Genomic DNA, 9,017 nt, shown 5'->3' on the forward strand with positions numbered 1-9,017 from the left:
GGCGAATAAATCTATAAAACCTGGATTTTGCCGACACTTTTCTAATACGGCCTGACAAGTGGAATGTGGAATATATTAACATTTATAAATAATGTATATGCGCTCGGCGTCCTTGGATGTAAAGAAGACGCTGTGACAACAGAATGATGGTTCGTAATTATGGGGAAAGTATTCTATATGCATTGTGCCGATTTTCAACCAAATTATTGTACCACTGTAACCCCTTCCTGACATTATTGATGCAATTAAATTACCATGTAAGGTGGGTGCCGGCCATGCATCAGCCGGGAGCTGAGATAACTCCTATCCTGGCTGTTCAACCTGGCTTTTCCAACAAGTGTGCCTCCAGCTGTTGCAAAACTACAACTTCCAGCATGCCCGGACAGCCAACGGCTGTCCTGGCATGCTGGGAGCTGTAGTTCTGCAAACATATGCTTAAGATGGGGCTGCTTGGAGACTTTTGCAGCACAACTGGTCAATATCAGCTATTCATCATTTTTATCTGTTGTCAGTTTCTTTTTATCCATCTTTTTTTTTTTTTCACTTTGGTTTTTACGGACGTGAACCAAATGGGGTTAGCAGAGACATCTCATTATCATTAGAGGGCGGGGTCAGCAGAGTCATCTCATTATCATTAGAGGGCGGGGTCAGCAGAGTCATCTCATTATCATTAGAGGGTGGGGTTAGCAGAGTCATCTCATTATCATTAGAGGGTGGGGTCAGCAGAGTCATCTCATTATCAAAAGTGGGCAGGGCCAGCAGAGTAATCTCATTATCATTAGAGGGCGGGGTCAGCAGAGTCATCTCATTATCATAAGTGGGCAGGGTCAGCAGAGTCCTCTCATTATCATTAGAGGGCGGGGTCAGCAGAGTCATCTCATTATCATTAGAGGGTGGGGTTAGCAGACTCATTTCATTATCATTAGAGGACGGGGTCAGCAGAGTCATCTCATTATCATTAGAGGGAGGGGTCAGCAGAGTCATCTCATTATCATTAGAGGGTGGGGTCAGCAGAGTCATATCATTATCATTAGAGGGGGGGTCAGCAGAGTCATCTCATTATCAAAAGTGGGCAGGGCCAGCAGAGTAATCTCATTATCATTAGAGGGCGGGGTCAGCAGAGTCATCTCATTATCATAAGTGGGCAGGGTCAGCAGAGTCCTCTCATTATCATTAGAGGGCGGGGTCAGCAGAGTCATCTCATTATCATAAGTGGGCAGGGTCAGCAGAGTCATCTCATTATCATTAGAGGGCGGGGTCAGCAGAGTCATCTCATTATCATAAGTGGGCAGGGTCAGCAGAGTCCTCTCATTATCATTAGAGGGCGGGGTCAGCAGAGTCATCTCATTATCATTAGAGGGTGGGGTTAGCAGACTCATTTCATTATCATTAGAGGACGGGGTCAGCAGAGTCATCTCATTATCATTAGAGGGCGAGGTCAGCAGAGTCATCTCATTATCATTAGAGGGAGGGGTCAGCAGAGTCATCTCATTATCATTAGAGGGTGGGGTCAGCAGAGTCATATCATTATCATTAGAGGGGGGGTCAGCAGAGTCATCTCATTATCAAAAGTGGGCAGGGCCAGCAGAGTAATCTCATTATCATTAGAGGGCGGGGTCAGCAGAGTCATCTCATTATCATAAGTGGGCAGGGTCAGCAGAGTCCTCTCATTATCATTAGAGGGCGGGGTCAGCAGAGTCATCTCATTATCATAAGTGGGCAGGGTCAGCAGAGTCATCTCATTATCATTAGAGGGCGGGGTCAGCAGAGTCATCTCATTATCATAAGTGGGCAGGGTCAGCAGAGTCATCTCATTATCATTAGAGGGCGGGGTCAGCAGAGTCATTTTATTATTGGACTGGAGATAGGAGGAGAATACTTATATGCCTTTGACTATATAGTGAGTACAGACTTTTTGCCAATATGGCCTCCAGCAATGTTAAACAAAAACAAAAAATCACAATAATTATTTTTAGCATTTTTTTTTTCCTTTGAAATGAGCCACACATAAAATGATTTGATTGAAATGCCATAAAACAATTCTAAAAATATCAGAGATTCATTTAACAAATCCAGGAGACAATAACGCATCGTCTTGTACATATGTTTCCCTCCAGCCCGGCTATATTACCAATCTCATTCTGGAATTATTTTGTGACCTTTATTCCTGGTAATTGCTGCTGAATGAACTGACCCTAAATTGTTAATGTTTTTAGAAAAGGGAAAAAATCAATTCTTTTTTATTGACTTGAACTGGTGGAGCTGTCAGATGTGAGCGCTGATATTACATCCAGCAACTAAGTGAAATCCCAGAGAGGAATGGACGCAACCTAAGCGGAACGGCGTCCAGCCGCCATGACAACATTGCAATTCTAGAGAAACAATCGTCACTTGTCTTATTATTTGTGTTAGCAAAATAATAACAAAGTAAACAGGAAATGACAAATCAGGATCAGTGCTAAAATATACGCAACATTCCTACCAAAAGTGATAGAAAGAAACAAAATGTACATGATATGTTATCACCACCATTGGATATAAGGGATATAGAATAATATAATGCTAAAGGGGTACTCCACTAGAAAAATAATTATAATTAATCAACTAGTGCCAGAAAGTTAAACAGTTTTGTAAATTACTTCTTAAATCATAATCCTTACAGTCCTTTACAGCTGCTGTATGCGCCACAGGAAGTTCATTTCTTTTTGAATTTCCTTTCTGTCTGACCACAGTGCTCTCTGCTGACACCTTTTTCCATCTCAGGAACTGTCCAGAGCAGGAGAGGTGTGTTATGGGGATTTGCTCCTACTCTGGACAGTTCCTGATACGGACAGAGGTGTCAGCAGAGAGCATTGTGGTCAGACTGAAAATAAATTAAAAGATAAAAGAACTTCCTCTTGAGCATACAGCAGCTGTTAAGTACTGAAAGGATTAAGATTTTTAAACAGAAGTAATTTACAAATCTGTTTAACTTTCTGGCACCAGTAGATTAAAAAAAAAAAAGCTTTTTTACTGGAGTACCCCTTTAACCCCTTAAGGACGCAGGACGTAAATGTACGTCCTGGTGAGGTGGAACTTAACGCACCAGGACGTACATTTACGTCCTAAGCATAACCGCGGGCATCGGAGCGATGCCCGTGTCATGCGCGGCTGATCCCGGCTGCTGATCGCAGCCAGGGACCCGCCAACAATGGCCGACGCCCGCGATCTCGCGGGCGTCCGCCATTAACCCCTCAGGTGCCGGGATCAATGCAGATCCCGGCATCTGTGGCAGTTCGCCATTTAAATGAACGATCGGATCGCCCGCAGCGCTGCTGCGGGGATCCGATCATTCATAACGCCTCACGGAGGTCCCCTCTCCTTCCTCTGTGCGGCTCCCGGCGTCTCCTGCTCTGGTCTGTGATCGAGCAGACCAGAGCAGGAGATGACCGAAAACACTGATCTGTTCTATGTCCTATACATAGAACAGATCAGTATTAGCAATCATGGTATTGCTATGAATAGTCCCCTATGGGGACTATTCAAGTGTAAAAAAAAATGTAAAAGTAAAAGTAAAAAAAAAGTGAAAAATCCCCTCCCCCAATAAAAAAGTAAAACGTCCGTTTTTTCCTACTTTACCCCCAAAAAGCGTAAAAAACATTTTTTATAGACATATTTGGTATCGCCGCGTGCGTAAATGTCCGAAATATTAAAATAAAATGTTAATGATCCCGTACGGTGAACGGCGTGAACGAAAAAAAATAAAAAAAAGTCCAAAATTCCTACTTTTTTAATACATTTTATTAAAAAAAATTATAAAAAATGTATTAAAAGTTTTTTATATGCAAATGTGGTATCAAAAAAAAGTACAGATCATGGCACAAAAAAATGAGCCCCCATACCGCCACTTATACGGAAAAATAAAAAGTTAGAGGTCATTAAAATAAAGGGATTATAAACGTACTAATTTGGTTTAAAAGTTTGTGATTTTTTTTAAGCGCAACAATAATATAAAAGTATATAATAATGGGTATCATTTTAATAGTATTGACCCTCAGAATAAAGAACACATGTCATTTTTACCATAAATTGTACGGCGTGAAAACAAAACCTTCCAAAATTAGCAAAATTGCGTTTTTCGTTTTAATTTCCCCACAAAAATAGTGTTTTTTGGTTGCGCCATACATTTTATGATATAATGAGTGATGTCATTACAAAGGACAACTGTTCGTGCAAAAAACAAGCCCTCATACTAGTCTGTGGATGAAAATATAAAAGAGTTATGATTTTTAGAAGGCGAGGAGGAAAAAATGAAAACGTAAAAATTTAATTGTCTGAGTCCTTAAGGCCAAAATGGGCTGAGTCCTTAAGGGGTTAAGGAGAGGTGTGCTGATCTTGTGAGAGATCACAGATTCAATAATATACTGCAGAATGGATGGAGTGGTCCAGCAGCGCAGAGTATTTCAGAAGGCCGGTCCTCCTTCCTCCCGATGCCGCAGTCAGAGCCGGACGTCTGTATTCAGGACAGTGAGGCGACGCGGACATCTGGACGGGTTTTAATTCAATCCTTACATTTCTACATTTTATCGCCTTAATTAAATTGGTTTATGCGGATAGAAAATTCATTTACTGTATGGAACTTTTATTACTGTTTCAATTGCAGAAAAGACACATTTAAATAAAAGGAGCGAGGACATAAAAATATTGTTTACGACTTACATTTGGTCAATTTGTAGTTACTGAAGTTTTGTCGAGAAGTTGAAAAAAAAATTGTAGAAAATTAAAATTTGTCTTAATGTTTTGTTCTGTAAAAAGTAATAAACGTTGTATTTTCTCTGTAAAACCTGGGAGAGTTTAATTATAGTTAATGTTACACAGCGTGATGGAAATTACATTGAGTTATAATAGTGGTGTGAAAAATAAGGGAGGGGGGATGTGACATGAGGCGGAGCCTGGATCGCGGACCACACCGCGCCAGGACGGGCGACATCTTGTAATGATGTATAATATAACCAAATCAGTAGGGAGAGACCTTTATATCACTCTCCTGTAGTCAGCTGTTACCTGCACCATACCAGTCAGCCACAACTAGATTAAAGCAGATCTCAAGGCCCCACCCCTGCTTACTGAGGCTCCTCCCTATGTGCAGAAGTTTCCTAATAATCTGTCTTTTCTCACATAAGTCAGTTACCTGCAGTATAAAATAATTCTCTTCTGTTCTGTAATAAACATCTGTTATCTATACATAGATTCCCTGCTGAATGTGTATTAAAATCATACACCATTGAATTGCATGTGACTAATGCCAGGAGTCTGACCAATAAACCTGATGATCGGGAGCGGTTGATGTCTGAGGAGGATTATGACATCGCGGGTATAACAGAGACTTGGTTGGATGATCGCTGTGACTGGGCGGTAACATACAGGGTTATAGTCTATTCAGGAAGGATCGGGCAAAACGGAAAGGGGGAGGAGTTTGTCTTTATGTAAAGTCCAATCTGAAGGCCGCACTGCAGGAGGATATACGGGAGGGAACCGATAATGTGGAGTCATTATGGGTAGAAATACAGGGTGGGCCATTTCTATGGATAGACCTTAATAAAATGGGAATGGTTGGTGATATTAACTTCCTGTTTGTGGCACATTAGGATATGTGAGGAGGGAAACTTTTCAAGATGGGTGGTGACCATGGCGGCCATTTTGAAGTCGGCCATTTTGAATCCAACTTTAGTTTTTTTCAATAGGAAGAGGGTCATGTGACACATCAAACTTATTTGGAATTTCACAAGAAAAACAATGATGTTCTTGGTTTTAACATAACTTTATTCTTTCATGAGTTATTTACAAGTTTCTGACACTTATAAAATGTGTTCAGTGTGCTGCCCATTGTGTTGGATTGTCAATGCAACCCTCTTCTCTATATACTACTATATACACCGCAGGAGAAATGCTAGCACAGGCTTTCAGTATACACTGCTATATACACCGCAGGAGAAATGCTAGCACAGGTTTCCACTATCTGTATACACTGCTATATACTACTATATACACCGCAGGAGAAATGCTAGCACAGGCTTCCAGTATCCGTATACACTGCTATATACTACTATATACACCGCAGGAGAAATGCTAGCACAGGCTTCCAGTATCCGTATACACTGCTATATACTACTACATACACCGCAGGAGAAATGCTAGCACAGGCTTCCAGTATCCGTATACACTGCTATATACTACTATATACACCGCAGGAGAAATGCTAGCACAGGCTTCCAGTATCTGTATACACTGCTATATACTACTATATACACCGCAGGAGAAATGCTAGCACAGGCTTCCAGTATCTGTATACACTGCTATATACTACTATATACACCGCAGGAGAAATGCTAGCACAGGCTTCCAGTATCCGTATACACTGCTATATACTACTATATACACCGCAGGAGAAATGCTAGCACAGGCTTCCAGTATCCATATACACTGCTATATACTACTATATACACCGCAGGAGAAATGCTAGCACAGGCCTCCAGTATCCATATACACTGCTATATACTACTATATACACCGCAGGAGAAATGCTAGCACAGGCTTCCAGTATCAGTATACACTGCTATATACTACTATATACACCGCAGGAGAAATGCTAGCACAGGCTTCCAGTATCCGTAGTTTCAGGTGTTGCACATCTCGTATCTTCACAGCATAGACAATTGCCTTCAGATGACCCCAAAGATAAAAGTCTAAGGGGGTCAGATCGGGAGACCTTGGGGGACATTCAACTGGCCCACGATGACCAATCCACTTTCCAGGAAACTGTTCATCTAGGAATGCTCGGACCTGGCACGTTCCCTGAGTTTTTCCAGCAAGATGGTGCACCACCACATTATGGGTGTCAGGTCCGAGCTATAGAGAAAAATGTAAAATATGTAAAATACAGATAAAAGCCGCAAAAATAGAGACAGAAAGACTCATAGCCAAAGAGAGTAAAACTAACCCCAAAAGGTTCTTTAACTATATAAATAGTAAAAAGGTTAAAAATGAAAGTGTGGGCCTTTAAAAAATGATGAGGAAGAAATTATAAACAGGGAGGAAAATTAAATGCCAGGTGAAATACAGTGTGATAAGGTAAACTCCTCAGTACAGGTCACCTGTCTAACTCAGGAAGAAGTACAGTGCCGCCTACAAAAAAATAAAAATAGACAAATCACCAGGTCCAGATGGCATTCACCCCCGTGTTCTAAAGAAATTAAGTAATGTAATAGACAGACCCCTATTTTTAATATCCAGGGACTCTATAGTGACAGGGACTGTTCCCCAGGACTGGCACATGGCAAATGTGGTGCAAAATATTGAAAAGGTGACCCCTGGAATTATAGGCCTGTTAGTTTAACCTCCGTTGTATGTAAATTGTTTGAGGGTTTTCTAAGAGATGCTATTTTGGAATATTTTGATAAAAATAAATGTATGACTTCATATCAGCATGGCTTTATGAGGGATCGGTCCTGTCACCTGATCAGCTTTTATGAGGAGGTGAGCTCCAGACTGGACCAGGGGCAATCGCTGGATGTCATATATCTGGATTTTTCCAAAACATTTGACATGGTGCCACATAAAAGATTGGTGCATAAAATGAGAAGAATTAGGCTGGGGGAGAATGTGTGCAAGTGGGTAAGTAACTGGCTAAGTGATAGGAAACAGAGGGTGGTTATTAATGGTACTTATTCTGATTGGGTGACTGTTATTAGTGGGGACCACAGGGGTCAGTCTCGGGTCCTATTCTATTTAATATATTCATTAATGACCTTGTAGAGGGGTTGAATAGTAAAGTAGCAATCTTTAAAGATGATACTAAACTCTGTATATAGTAGATAACACCATAGAGGACAGTGCACTGTATATAGTAGATAACACAATAGAGGACAGTCCACTGTATATAGTAGATAACACAATAGAGGACAGTGCAATGTATATAGTAGATAACACAATAGAGGCTGGGAAGTGGCAGATTAGGTTAAACACTGATAAATGTAAGGTAATGCACACGGGGAAGAAAAATACAGGCTGGAATTATGGGTTAAATGTGAGAACACTGACGTGGAAAAGGACTTGGGAGTCTTAGTTAACAGTAAATTTAGCTGTAGTGACCAGTGTCAGGCAGCTGCTGCCAAGGCAAATAAAATCATGGGGTGCATCAATAGGGGCATAGATGCCCACGACAAGGAAATAATTCTACCACTGTACAAATCACTAGTCAGATCACACATATAATACTGTGTACAGTACTGGTCAGACCACACATAGAATACTGTGTACAGTACTGATCAGACCACACATGGAATACTGTGTACAGTACTGGTCAGACCACACATGGAATACTGTGTACAGTACTGGTCAGACCACACATAGAATACTGTGTACAGTACTGGTCAGACCACACATAGAATAATGTGTACAGTACTGGTCAGACCACACATGGAATACTGTGTACAGTACTGGTCAGACCACACATAGAATACTGTGTACAGTACTAGTCAGACCACACATAGAATACTGTGTACAGTACTGGTCAGACCACACATAGAATACTGTGTACAGTACTGGTCAGACCACGCATAGAATACTGTGTACAGTACTGGTCAGACCACACATGGAATACTGTGTACAGTACTGGTCAGACCACACATGGAATAATGTGTACAGTACTGATCAGACCACACATGGAATACTGTGTACAGTACTGGTCAGACCACACATAGAATACTGTGTACAGTACTTGTCAGACCACACATAGAATACTGTGTACAGTACTTGTCAGACCACACATAGAATACTGTGTACAGTACTGGTCAGACCACACATGGAATACTGTGTACAGTACTGGTCAGACCACACATGGAATACTGTGTACAGTACTGGTCAGACCACACATAGAATACTGTGCACAGTACTGGTCAGACCACACATAGAATACTGTGTACAGTACTGGTCAGACCACACATAGAATACTGTGTACAGTACTGGTCAGACCACAC

This window comes from Hyla sarda, chromosome 9, assembly GCF_029499605.1.
Source record: "Hyla sarda isolate aHylSar1 chromosome 9, aHylSar1.hap1, whole genome shotgun sequence".
Lineage (NCBI taxonomy): Eukaryota > Metazoa > Chordata > Amphibia > Anura > Hylidae > Hyla > Hyla sarda.